Below are 14,324 nucleotides of genomic sequence, written 5' to 3'. Positions count from 1 at the left end.
TACACTTAAAACTTACCATCCAAAGTCCAAGTTTCCTTCCAAAATTCATTCTTTCAAGTCTTGGTATTTGAATCTTTGAGAAATTTATTTGACATATGGTTGAAAACATTTAAAGTAATTACATTTTTTATTGCATTAACCAGAGAAATTTCATACGGTGAATCTGCCAAATTAAAACCTTCTGAAACTCTCCCAAGATTTTGGTCCAAACTGTAGGTTTTCTTCCAATAATTTTACTGATAGGACCTGTACTAAAATCCAATTATGTTTTTATGTAAATATTATTTTTATTGGGAACTTTTTAAAGCACACAAACATTTGATACATAATTTCATATATTGTTCCTTTTAGCTTCTTGGGATCAAAAATGAAATTATTGTAATGCCTGAATTTTATATTTTAAAGAAATTATTTGAACACCTGTTTATGAGAAGTAAGTCATAATAATTAATGAAAGTCTGCTTTTTAAAAATTTTTTATTGTTATGTTAATCACCATACATTACATCATAGTTTTTGATGTAGTGTTCCATGATTCATTTTTTGTGCATAGCACCCAGTGCTGCACGCAGAATGTGACCTCTTTAATACCCATCACAAGGCTAACCCATGCCCCCACCCACCTCCCCTCTAGAACCCTCAGTTTGTTTCTCAGAGTCCATCGTCTCTCATGGTTCGCCTCCCCCTCCGACTTACTCCCCTTCATTCTTCCCCTCCTGCTATCTTCCTCTTCTTCTTTTTTTTTTCTTAATATATTTTGCATTATTTGTTTCAGAAGTACAGATCTGTGATTCAACAGTCTTGCACAATTCACAGCGCTCACCATAGCACATACCCTACCCAATGTCTATCACCCAGCCACCCCATCCCTCCCACCCCCCACCACTCCAGCAAACCTCAGTTTGTTTCCTGAGATTAAGAATTCCTCATATCAGTGAGGTCACAGATACATGTCTTTCTCTGATTGACTTATTTCACTCAGCATAATACCCTCCAGTTCCATCCACGTCGTTGCAAATGGCAAGATCTCATTCCTTTTGATGGCTGCATAATATTCCATTGTGTATATATACCACCTCTTCTTTATCCATTCATGTGTCGATGGACATCTTGGCTCTTTCCACAGTTTGGCTATGGTGGACATTGCTGCTATAAACATTGGGGTACACGTACTGCTTCGGATCCCTACATTTGTATCTTTGGGGTAAATACCCAGTAGTGCAATTGCTGGATCATATGGGAGCTCTATTTTCAACTGTTTGAGGAACCTCCATACTGTTTCCCAGAGGGGCCGCACCAGCTTGCATTCCCACCAACAGTGTAGGAGGGTTCCCCTTTCTCCACATCCCCGCCAACAGACTTTTAGCCAGTCTGACGGGTGTGAGGTGGTATCTCATCGAGGTTTTCATTTGGATTTCCCTGATGCCGAGCGATGTTGAACACATTTTCATCTGTCTGTTGGCCATTTGGATGTCTTCTTTGGAAAAATGTCTGTTCATGTCTTCTGCCCATTTCTTGATTGGATTATTTGTTCTTTGGGTGTTGAGTTTGATAAGTTCTTTATAGATTTTGGATACTAGCCCTTTATCTGATATGTCATTTGCAAATATTTTCTCCCATTCTGTCAGTTGTCTTTTGGTTTTGTGGACTGTTTCTTTTGCTGTGCAAAAGCTTTTTATCTTGATGAAATCTCAAGTTCATTTTTGCCTTTCCTTCCCTTCCCTTTGGCAATGTTTCTAGGAAGAAGTTGCTGTGGCTGAGGTCGAAGAGGTTGCTACCTGTGTTCTCCTTTAGGATTTTGGTGGACTCCTGCCTCACATTTAGGTCTTTCAACCATTTGGAGTCTATTTTTGTGTGTGGTGTAAGGAAATGGTCCAGTTTCATTCTTCTGTAGGTGGCTGTCCAATTTTCCCAACATCATTTGTTGAAGAGACTGTCTTTTTGCCATTGGACATTCTTTCCTGCTTTGTCAAAGATGAGTTGACCATAGAGTTGAGGGTCCATTTCTGGGCTCTCGATTCTGTTCCATTGATCGATGTGTCTGTTTCTATGCCAGCATCATACTGTCTTGATGATGACAGCTTTGTAATAGAGCTGGAAGTTGGGAATTGTGATGCCGCCAGCTTTGCTTTTCTTTTTCAACATTCCTCTGGCTTTGGGGCCTTTTCTGGTTCCATACAAATTTTAGGACTATTTGTTCCATTTCTTTGAAAAAAGTGAATGGTATTTTGATGGGGATTGCATTGAATGTGTAGATTGCTCTAGGTAGCATTGACATCTTCACAATGTTTGTTCTTCCAATCCATGAGCATGGAACGTTTTTCCATTTCTTTGTGTCTTCCTCAATTTCTTTCATGAGTATTTTATAGTTTTCTGAGTACAGATCCTTTGACTCTTTGGTTAAATTTATTCCTAGGTATCTTATGGTTTGGGGTGCAATTGTAAATGGGATTGACTCCTGATTTGTCTCTCTTCTGTCTTGTTGTTGGTGTGTAGGAATGCCACTGATTTCTGTGCATTGATTTTATATCCTGCTACTTTACTCAATTCCTGTATGAGTTCTAGCAGTTTTGGGGTGGAGTCTTTTGGGTTTTCCACATACAGTATCATATCACCTGCAAAGAGTGAGAGTTTGACTTCCTCTTTGCCGATTTGGATGCCTTTGATTTCTTTTTGTTGTCTGATTGCTGTGGCTAGGACTTCTAATACTATGTTGAATAGCAGTGGTGAGAGTGGACATCCCTGCCGCGTTCCTGACCTTAGGGGAAAACGTCTCAGCTTTTCCCCATTGAGAATGATATCCGCTGTAGGTTTTTCATAGATGGCTTTTAGGATATTGAGGTATGTGCCCTCTATCCCTATACTCTGAAGAGTTTTGATCAAGAAAGGATGCTGTGCTTTGTCAAATGCTTTTTCTGCATCTATTGAGAGGATCATATGATTCTTGTTCTTTCTTTTGTTAATATATTGTATCACGTTGATTGATTTGCGGATGTTGAACCAACCTTGCAGCCCAGGGAATAATCCCACTTGCTCATGGTGAATAATCCTTTTAATGTAGTGTTGGATCCTATTGGCTAGTATTTTGGTGAGAATTTTTGCGTCCACGTTCATCAAGGATATTGGTCTGTAATTCTCCTTTTTGATGGGGTCTTTGTCTGGTTTTGGGATCAAGGTAATGGTGGCCTCATAAAATGAGTTTGGAAGTTTTCCTTCCATTTCTATTTTGTGGAACAGTTTCAGGAGAATAGGTATTTATTCTTCTTTAAATATTTTTTCCCCTGGGAAGCCACCTGGCCCTGGGCTTTAGTTTGTTGGGAGATTTTTGATGACTGCTTCAGTTTCCTTAGTGGTTATAGGTGTGTTCAGGTTTTCTATTTCTTCCTGGTTCAATTTTGGTAGTTGACACATCTCTAGGAATGCACCCATTTCTTCCAGGTTATCTGATTTGCTGGCATAGAGTTGCTCATAATATGTTCTTATAATTGTATTTCTTTGGTGTTGGTTGTGATCTCTCCTCTTTCATTCATTATTTTGTTGATTTGTGTAGATTGACAAGATTTATCAATCTTGTTAATTCTTTCAAAGAACTAGCTCCTATTTTCGTTGATCTGTTCTACTGTTTTTTGGTTTCTATTTCATTGATTTCTGCTCTGATTTTTATTATTTCTCTTCTCCTGCTGGGTTTAGGTTTTATTTGCTGTTTTTTCTCTAGCTCCTTTAGGTGTAGGGTTAGGTTGTGTATTTGAGACCTTTCTTCTTTCTTGAGAAAGGCTTGTATTGCTATATACTTTCCTCTTAGGACTCTATTTGCTGTATCCGAAAGATTTTGAACAGTTGTGTTTTCATTTTCTTTGGTTTCCCTGAATATTTTAAATTCTTCTTTAATATCCTGGTTGACCCATTCATTACTTAGTAGGATGCTCTTTAGCCTCCAAGTATTTGAGTTCTTTCTGGCTTTCCTCTTGTGATTTAGTTCTAGTTTCAAAGCATTGTGGTCTGAAAATATGCAGGGAATGATCCCAATCTTTTGTTACCGGTGGAGACCTGATTTGTGACCTGGGATGTGATCAATTCTGGAGAATGTTCCTTGGGCACTAGGGAAGAATGTGTATTCCATTGCTTTGGGATGGAATGTTCTGAATATGTCTGTAAAGTCCATTTGGTCCAGTGTGTCATTTAAAGTCTTTATTTCCTTGTTGATCTTTTGCTTAGATGATCTGTCCATTTCAGTCAGGGGGGTGTTAAAGTCCCCCACTATTATTGTATTGTTGTCAATGTGTTTCTTTGCTTTTGTTATTGATTGCCTTAGATAATTGGCTGCTCCCATGTTAGGGGCATATTTACAGTTGTTAGATCTTCTTGTTGGATAGACCCTTTAAGTTGGATATAGTGTCCTTCTTCATCTCTTATCACAGTCTTTGTTTTAAAATCTAATTTGTCTGATATATGGATTGCCACCCCAGCTTTCTTTTGGTGTACATTAGCATGGTAAATGGTTTTCCACCCCTTCACTTTCAATCAGGGGTGTCTTTGGGTCTAAAATGAGTCTCTTGCAGACAGCATATCGATGGGTCTTGTTTTTTAATCTAATCTGATAGCCTGTGTCTTTTGATTGGGGCATTTAGCCCATTTACATTCAGGGTAACTATTGAAAGGTATGAATTATGTGCCATTGTATTGCCTGTAAGGTGACTGTTACTGTATATTGTCTCTGTTCCTTTCTGATCTATGCTGCTTTTAGCCTCTTTTTGCTTAGAGGACCCCTTTCAATATTTCTTGTAGGGCTGGTTTCGTCTTTGCAAATTCCTTTAGTTTTTGTTTGTCTTGGAAGCTTTTTATCTCTCCTTCTATTTTCAACGACAGCCTAGCTGTATATAGTATTCTTTGCTGCACGTTTTTCTCATTTAGTTCTCTGAAGATATCATGCCAGTCCTCTCTGGCCTGCCAGGTCTCCGTGGATAGGTCTGTTGCCAATCTAATATTTCTACCATTGTAGGTTACAGATCTCTTCTCCCGAGCTGCTTTCAGGATTTTCTCTTTGTCTCTGAGACTCGTAAGTTTTACTATTAGATGTCGGGGTGTTGAGCTATTTTTTTGATTTTGAGAGGGGTTCTCTGTGCCTCCTGGATTTTGATGCCTGTTTCCTTCCTCACATTAGGGAAGTTCTCTGCTATAATTTGCTCCAATATACCTTCTGCCCCTCTCTCTCTTTCTTCTTCTTCTGGAATCCCAATTATTCTAATGTTGTTTCATCTTATCGTATCGCTTATCTCCCGAATTCTGCCTTCGTGATCCAGTAGTTGTTTCTGTCTCTTTTTTTTCAGCTTCTTTATTTTCCATCAGTTGGTCTTCTGTATCACTGATTCTCTCTTCTGCCTTATTTTCCCAGCAGTTAGTGCCTCCACTTTTGATTGCACCTCATTAATAACCTTTTTGATTTCGACTTGGTTAGATTTTAGTTCTTTTATTTCTTCAGAAAGGGTTTCTCTGATAACTTCCACGCTTTTTTCAAGCCCAGCTGGTATCTTTAAAGTCATGTTTCTGAACTCTAGGTCTGACATCATACTAATGTCCGTATTGAGTAGGTCCCTGGCTGACTGTACTACCTCTTGTTCTTTTTGCTGAGGTGATGTTTTTCGTCTTGTCATTTTGTCCAGAGGAGAATAGATGAATGAGAGAACAGAATGCTAAGAGGTTAACAACGTCCCCAGGAAAAATACTCTATACAAATCAGAAAAGACCTGAAACCAGGGGAAAAGAAAGGGAAAGAAAGAAAAAAGAAAGAGAAAAAGAATAAAAAGATAAAAAAAACAAAAACAGAAAAAAACAAAAAAAAAACCCAGAATATTATCAAATATGATCAGGCTAGTCCATAGATCAGTGCCACACACTAGATTTTGGGCCTATTTTGGTCTTTTAGAATAAAGTGCCTTCTAATATTTTAAAGGAAGAAAGACTTATATATGTACAAAATAAGTGTTGATACAATGAAGGGATGGAAGATGATTGTAAAGATGAAAATTATAAAGGATTTTATAAAAAGAATTGATAAGATAAGAAGTTGTTTGAAAAAAGAAAGAAGATTAAAAAAAAAAGAAAAGAAAAGAAAACAAAAGGGAGAGAATTTGATCAGGCAGGAGACTAGAACAAAGCCATACACTAGTGATTTAGGGTATATTTTGATCTATTAGAAGAAACTGTATCTTAAAATTTTAAAGAGAGAACAACTTATATATATATATGGCAAAAGTAAGGGTAACTACTATGAAGGGATAAAATATGACTCTAAAAATGAAAAATAAAAAGTTTTTTTTTAAAAAAAGTATTGATAAGATGTTGGTTGAAAAAGGGAAAAAGAAAAATTCAAAATAAAAAACAGTTAAAAAAATTAACTTTGGGAAAACTAATGAATCATGGTAAAAAAGCCATGAATTCTATGTGCAGTATTCCCCTAGCGCTGGAGTTCTCCCGTTCTCCTTGATCGGTAAACTTGGTCTTGGCTTGCTGGCTGTTCGGGCTGATCTTCTGGGGGAGGGGCCTGTTGCCGTGGTTCCCAAATGTCTTTGCCGGAGTCGCAATTGCCCCGCCCTTGTCGGTCCGGGCTAAGCAAGCTGCTCGGGTTTGCTCTCAGGAGCTTTTGTTCCCTGCAAGCTCTCGGCACAGCTTTGGAGGACCAGGGTGAACATGGTGGCCTCCCAATCTCCCCCCGGAGGAGCTGAGAACTCGGGGCCCCGCTCCTCAGTGCGCCCCCAGAGAAAAGCAGTCACTCCCGTCTCCCCGGTCTCCGGCCGCACTCCGTGCTCACCCGGCCTGTGACCGAGCGTTTCTATCTCTGGCCCCCGACCCCGTGCGGAGTCTCCAAACCCAGCAGATCCCCGCGGTGCGCTCCCGCGCCGCTCCTCCCCGGGGAGAAAGGGGAGTCTCCCCGGCTCTGCCGCTTGTTGGGTCCCTGCTGGAGGAGCAGTGGCCCCACTGGGCCGCGGATCACAGTTTATGGCCACCCCGAGCTGAGAGCCCGCGCCTCGGCTCCGTCTCTGCAGCCGGCTTCCCCGCTCCGATACCTGGGAGCTCTGCCGCACTCAGGCTCCCCCGGTCTTTCTGTGACCCCGAGGGTCCTGAGACCACACTGTCCCGCGAGGGTTCCACCCCCCGCTTAGCCACTGGAGCGACGTCCCTCCGTGGAGCCGGCTTCTAAAAGGTCCGATTTTGTGCTCCGCGGCTCTAGCACTTGCCAGAAGCGGCCGACAGAGGCCCCGTCCGCCGCCGTCTATCCTCCCGAATATCACCTCGGATTCACTTCTCCGCATGTCCTTCCTTCCAGAAAGTGGTCGCTTCTCTTTTCAGAGAGTTGTTGCTACTCTCTTCTTTGATCTGTTGAGTTCGTAGGTGTTCAGAATGGTTTGATCCCTATCCAGCTGAATTCCTGAGACCAGAGGAAATCCAGGTCTCCTGCTCCTCCGCCATCTTGCTCCTTGCCCGAAAGTCTGTTTCTTTGATGATTTTTAAATTTTAGTTTTCTTATGAAAGTAGATACAAGTTTTGCAACAAGGGAAGAATATATCTAGATAATAATATTATTAGTTTTTGAAGCCTCATTAAAAAATGATATCTGACAGTGCCTGATTTTGTTTTTTAGATTATTTTTTAAAAATTTTTTACTGTTATGTTAATCACCATACATTACCTCATTAGTTTTTGATGTAGTGTTCCATGATTCACTGTTTGCATATAACACCCCGTGCTCCATTCAATACGTGTCCTCTTCAGTACCCATCACCAGGCTAACCCATCCCCCACTTTCCCCCCTAGAACCCTCAGCCTGCTTCCCAGAGTCCATAGTCTCTCATGGTTCATCTCCCCCTCTGATTTCCCCCTCTTCATTTTTCCCTTCCTACTTTTTTTAGCATATATTGCAGTATTTGTTTCAGAAGTACAGATCTGTGATTTAACAGTCTTGCACAGTTCACAGCACTCACCATAGCGCATACCCTCCCCAATGTCTGTCACCCTGCCACCCCATCCCTCCCACCCCCCCACCACTCCAGCAACCCTCAGTTTGTTTCCTGAGATTAAGAATTCCTCATATCAGTGAGGTCATATGATACTTGTCTTTCTCTGATTGACTTACTTCGCTCAGCACAACACCCTCCAGGTCCATCCACGTCATTGCAAATGGCAAGATTTCATTCCTTTTGATGGCTATATTATATTCCATTGTGTATATATACCACATCTTCTTTATCCATTCATCTGTCGATGGACATCTTGGCTCTTTCCATATTTTGGCTATTGTGGACATTGCTGCTATAAACATTGGGGTAGTGCTTGATTATTTTTTAACTATTCTGTACATATTAAAAATTCTGATGTCAATTTCTGAGTTTTTTTATTTGTTTTCTCAATACTTTTATAGCATATTTTGTAAATTTTTAGCATAAAGTACTTTAATTAAGGATTTAATTTGTTTGGTTGTTTCTTTGATGATTGCACATCTTATTCATTTGCACCCTGAGCTTAAATGAAATATTACTCCACCCTAACAAAGTACCTACATATTTACCCTTTGGAATTTAGGGGCATAATGTTTGAGCACAATTTGCAAGCAACATTATGTCACCAGTGTAGAAATCCACTCACAAACTTTCTTAAAATAAATTGGTTCAATTTTACTCATTTCTGCTTTTTGTCAATATAGATTCCTGTCCTGATTTTTACAGGGTTATGAATTTCCAGGATATTGTTTATTATTAATATCTTTCATTTCCTGCCCCACCCAATTTAAAGATTCATGCTTATTATAGTTAAAAGGTCTGAATCCTTTTCCAAACTTCACTACCTTTTCCCATTCTACATTGTTCTTATTTTTGTTTTACTAAAAATTCCCTGGTTCACAAATGTGCATATGGCATAATCATACTTACACAAGCATTGGCCGTGTATATGTTAAGGATGGTGTGAAAATAAAGTATCTAGAAGCAGGAACAGCTAAATACCTCACTGTAGTAAGCTGGAGATTGTTAGAATGCATCATTCGGGACCTGATCCATGGCCATGGAATCAGCTAGCTGGGGATTTGAGATTTTCATGGCTTGATAGTTCATCTATGTTTAGCACTGAATAATATTCCATTATTTGGATATATCACATTTTTCTACTGAAGGACATATTATTGGTTGTTCCCAGGTTTTGGCAGTTATGAGTAAACATGCCATACACATCCATGTGCCCATTTTTGTGTGGACAGAAGTTTTCAACTCCTTTGAGTAAATACCAAGGAATGTGATGATGGCTGGATGGTAAAACGATGTTTAGTTTTGTAAGAAACCACCAGTCTTCCGAAGTGGCTGCACCATTTTGCTTTCCCACCAGCAGTGAGTGAGAGTTCCTGCTGCTTTACATCCTAGTCAGCATTTGGAGTTGTCAGTGATGCAAGTTTTGTCCATCTTAATAGGTGTGTAGTTGTTTGTTTTAATTTATTATTGTTTTAATTTGTTTCACTGATGATATGTGATACGGGGACTATTTTTATATGCTTAATTACCAATCATATATCCTATTTAGTAGGGTGTCTATTGAGAATGTTGGCCCATTTTTAATGGGGTTCTTTGTACTCTTACTAACTTTTAAGAGTTTTTTATATATTTTAGGTAACAGTCCTTAGATGTGTATTTTGCAAATACTTTCTCCCAGTCTAGGGTTTATCTTCTAGGTGAAGAGTTTACAGACTCTCAAAAAATACTTGACAGTATTTTTTGCTGAGAAGTTTTTAATTTCAATGACAGCACAGTTTATCAGTTCTCCCTGTTACGGCATTGCCTCTGAGAGTCCTCATCACACCCAGGGGTGTCATCTGGGTTTTCATCTATGTTTTCTTCTAGGAATTTTATAGTTTTACACTTTACATTTAGGTCTATGATCCATTTGGAGTTAAATTTTGCAAAAAGGCATAAGGTCTGAGTGGAGTTTTTTTTTATGCAGATATCCAGTTGTTTAGAACTATTTGTTGTGAAGATTATCTTTGCTCTATTTTATTGCTTTTGTTCCTTTGTTTTCCACAAATAGATATTGTATGCATTTTGTACGTGATCTCTACTCTCATATGTAAAGAAAAATGCAGATTTGCAGTAAAATATTATCTTTATGGTTATAGATATTTATCCAAGCAACTCACAAAATGATAAATCCAGCAGATGAAAAACAACTTTGGCATATAGAGAATTAGAACAACATCATTAAGAAGTTTGAGCTAATAGAAGACAAACGTAAAACTCAGCACTTAGCGGGGGAAGAGTTTACAGACTCTCAAATGCAGTAGAAGCATTCTGTTAGTCGAGTGTGTGCTAAGTTCTAAAGCAAAGTTCACAAAATAAAATATAGCTTTATAAATACACAGATTGGTTTCACTGAGTTAGAAATTGTAGTGGCCAGAACCCGGACTTTGACACCACGAAGTCCTAGATCAGAACGGTACTTTGTTCATTTGTTTAACGTGTCGCTTAGCTATGTGAGTCTGGATTTCTGTTTCAGTGGAAGGGAAATGATAGATACCAGGCAGTTTGCTGTGGAGGTTAGAGCCACCGTGTCAGCGTAGACCGCAGGGTCTGGTACAGGCTTTATAAGCACTCGCTGCATGTGAGCTTAAAGATTGGATGGGAGTGAAATCTTTCCTGGGGAAATTAAAGATCTTTGAGACACTGAATTGTGGAATCATTACTGGGTCGGCGGCCTTTGGATACTTATTCACTCAATGGTCATTCACATATTCTGCTAAACCAAGTATTTCTAAATGAACAATACAGTTAACCTCTGTGCCCCTCATCTGTCCTCATTCTCCAAAAGCGTCCTGTTCACGCTTGAAAGCTGAATTCCAGTCCCATGTCCCCCGTGGAACTGACTTCTTTGTGTTAGTGGTAGTGACACAAATCACAGTGTGGGTTTGGTGCCCCTCTCCTACACACCCCCCCAATGCTCACCTCCTTGCGGTGACTCTGGGATCTGTGCAGTGGGACCATGTGCGTCGTTTGCCTTCCAAGGTCAATATGGCAAGCAGGAGAAAAGCACAAGGACATCTCTGGCTGGACCCAGAAGTACCATGTCACTTACATCGATGTCACCTAGAAAATAACTCAGGCAGATGTTACCAAACCAATTGCAGGAGAAGCTGTAAATGGCCACGGGATTTTATGAGCACACGCATAGTGTAGTTGTTCTAAATATTGTCTGTGTTTAGCAAAATTTGTTTCTCAGTTTTGATGCTGTTACTATAATTTGCTGTGAAGTCTGCTTAACCTGATATTCATATAGCCTCTCCTGCTTTCTCTTGATTAGTGTTTGTGTGTTTTTCATGTTGTTAGCCTGGCACAAGCTTGTCATGGTCAAAAAGGTTTCTGTCTTCTCAGATTGCCTCTTCATTATTGCTTTGGCCAAAGAGGGCTGGCTTTTCTTTGGACCTTTAAAAAAAAATCTGATCCTGCTGATGTTTCTGGGTTGTCGGCTTCTCCAGCACCCAACCCAGGATATATAGAAAGCAAAAGGAGAACTCCAGAAAATCACCACTGTGTGTGGGGTTCTGTCCACCTTGGAGTCCTGTGCTTGCTTTGTGCATGGTGTTCATGGTTTCTAGTGATAGTTGGTGGGAGGAATATGGTGAGATGGGTCTATCCCATTTCTTCTGGATTGAAAAACCTCCTCTTTATTACATTTTATAATTGGCTATTTATGAAGGATAGGAAGGCTATTGACTCCAGTTATTTCTGAAAAGGAGGAGAAACAAAAATGTAAGTTGCAAATTAATATTTATAAGCCTATGCTCATGACATGTTAAAGTACTTCCCATCCATTTCTATTTTTTAAACCCTGGTCCAAATATCACCTTCTTTAGAAAGCTTTCCTATTATTATTTTCACTGAATTTGTTCTCTTCCATCTAAACCATACCTTTGATAGTATGGCTCTTAGCATACAGTCCAACATTTAATTTCAATCATCTTGTACTCTGATTGTATGTTGTTTGAGATTCTCCCGTCTTTTCTAAGTGTATCTCTTGAGAACAGGTGGTCAGCTCAGCTGTTCTCTCTGCACACCTGCAGAGCTCACTGACACTCACGGCAGTTGCCCAGTATGGTTTTGGAAGCAACAGTCGGGTCCCATCTGAAGTCCCCGCATGACACAGGGCTCCTGACCTCTCACACAGTATTAGGGAACCATTTGGTTTTTTGCATGGATTACTCCCAATATGGTAGAGACCCTGATGTGGGCCCCCTTCTATAATCATATGAGATTCTTCTCTTGGGGTGCCTTGGTGGCTCAGGTGGTTGAGCATCCGACTCTTAGTTTCAGCTCAGGTCATGATCTCAGGGTCGTGAGATGGAGCCCCATGTGGGGCTCTGAGCACAGTGGGGAGTCTGCTGGAGATTCTCTCTCCCTCTGTTCGCCCCTCTCATGAGCTCATCCTCTCTCCCTTTCTCTAAAATAAATGAATAAATCTTAAAAAAAAGATTCTTCTTTTGTCATGACTGGGATGGAAATAGACACATATATTGCATGCATCTGGGCGGCCGATTGTCTCGGTAAGTTCAGAAAATGAGGGGAAACAAACAAGGAGGTAAGAATCAGTTAAGTGGCTCCGGAGCCCTCTCTCGCAACCTCCTTCCTTCCTCTCACTGTGTGGTCACCCTTTCCATATCTGTCCCTTTCCCTGTTTACAGACCCCAGACATTATCACATGTCAGAGTATCATTCTCTTTCATGTTTCTGAAATTTTTGGAAAAAGTGAGGATCTCTCCCATACTTGAAAGGACATCTGTCAGGAAAATCTGGCTATGAGAAGCTTAAAAGGCAGCTAGATATTGTATGTTTTGTGTATACACCTTTGTTTTATTTAAATTCTTGACCTGCCTGGTTTTATTTGAAAACCGCAAGGACAGCAAAGCAGTCAAGAGTTAAATTATATGGAAATTCACTTAAGATGATTTTCTAGTTTTAAGCTCTTGCACCTCTTTCCGGATGGGCATGAGAAAGAGGGTGTGGAAATTAGCTTTTGGATGGCATGGGATTGAGGAAGATCGGCTTAGTGAGCAAAACCCTGAAAAGCAAACTTCTGTCTGCTGGAACGTTCACACTAAGGGATGTGGCTTTTCCTAATCCTTTATCTTGGATGTGCAATAATGCAATATCCACCAGGAAATTAAAGCTTTAAAATGACAGTTATAAATTATATTGACAGATAGTAAAGGAGATGATGAAAAATTGCGTTTCTGAAAATGATTTTGCAAAGTCTCTTGATCAGGTTCTACAAAAGATGATTTGTGAATGGTAATTACGGTTGGGTGAATGCACCGGTCCTGTGGTTAGGGACTGTGGGGAAACACAAGCAAAGTATTTCACAAATTAAAGACACTCACACTGGGAGCTGCTGATACTGGAGAAAACTTCAGGATTCAACATTTTAAGACTCAATGAACTTATTCAAATTCCTAGACCACATCGTCAATGAATTCACTGTGCATGTGGTAGTCAAAATTAATATTGCATAAAGTTGCCATGTTTTGAGAGATAACAAAATAATTTTATCATTCATTATAAATGCAACATAAAGAAAATGAACAGTAAGGCTATGTAGGAAGGGAAGCCGACGGCTCACATCTTCACAGCTTCCCCAGCGTGTTACTGCTTGAAGGAAAGTTAATGTGGGGGCGGGGGCATGAAATTTTAATGATTGGTCTCCAAACTGATGATTCATTTGTACAGTGAATACTTTCATCAAAATTTATAAACTTGGCAGTATTAGAAGCATTTTTAATAAGGTGAATAAAATGGAACCTTTCCTAATTATAAAAAAAATTATGACTCTGATAGACATACTGCAAAATCAACTTTATTAAATGCCACTGATTCCTAATTGACTTTTTACAGACAATGACCTATTAGCTCTTCTTAATCCAGCAGCTTGACACTGTTGTTTAATAAAATTATATGTGTGGTTAGTAATTTTCAAAATTGTGCTCTGGTTGTCAAAGTCCATTTTGCCTGTTCTTTTAGCCCCAATCCCACAGGATGTATGAAATTAATACACCCTCACTTTGATCATTATGTCATTGCTCCAGGGCCAAAATAAAGTCTGCTTTGGGTAGAAACCATAGCCTTCCAGGTGGTCTATAAGAGACAGCGCAGTGATAAGAGAAGTATTCATAGTGCCTTAAATTGCTGAGAAAATCTGTGCAGACTAAACAACCAAGGTGATTATTTGTGCTGAGATAGTAATTTAACAGAATTGCTTTTGTCCATTATGACTATATGAAATTTATATGCAAGAATGGAAGAA

Source organism: Eumetopias jubatus, unplaced genomic scaffold, assembly GCF_037043125.1.
Source record: "Eumetopias jubatus isolate StellerSeaLion01/CBP00866 unplaced genomic scaffold, mEumJub1_p1.0 scaffold_8, whole genome shotgun sequence".
Classification (NCBI taxonomy): Eukaryota; Metazoa; Chordata; class Mammalia; order Carnivora; family Otariidae; genus Eumetopias; species Eumetopias jubatus.
This window is presented reverse-complemented; position numbering follows the sequence as displayed.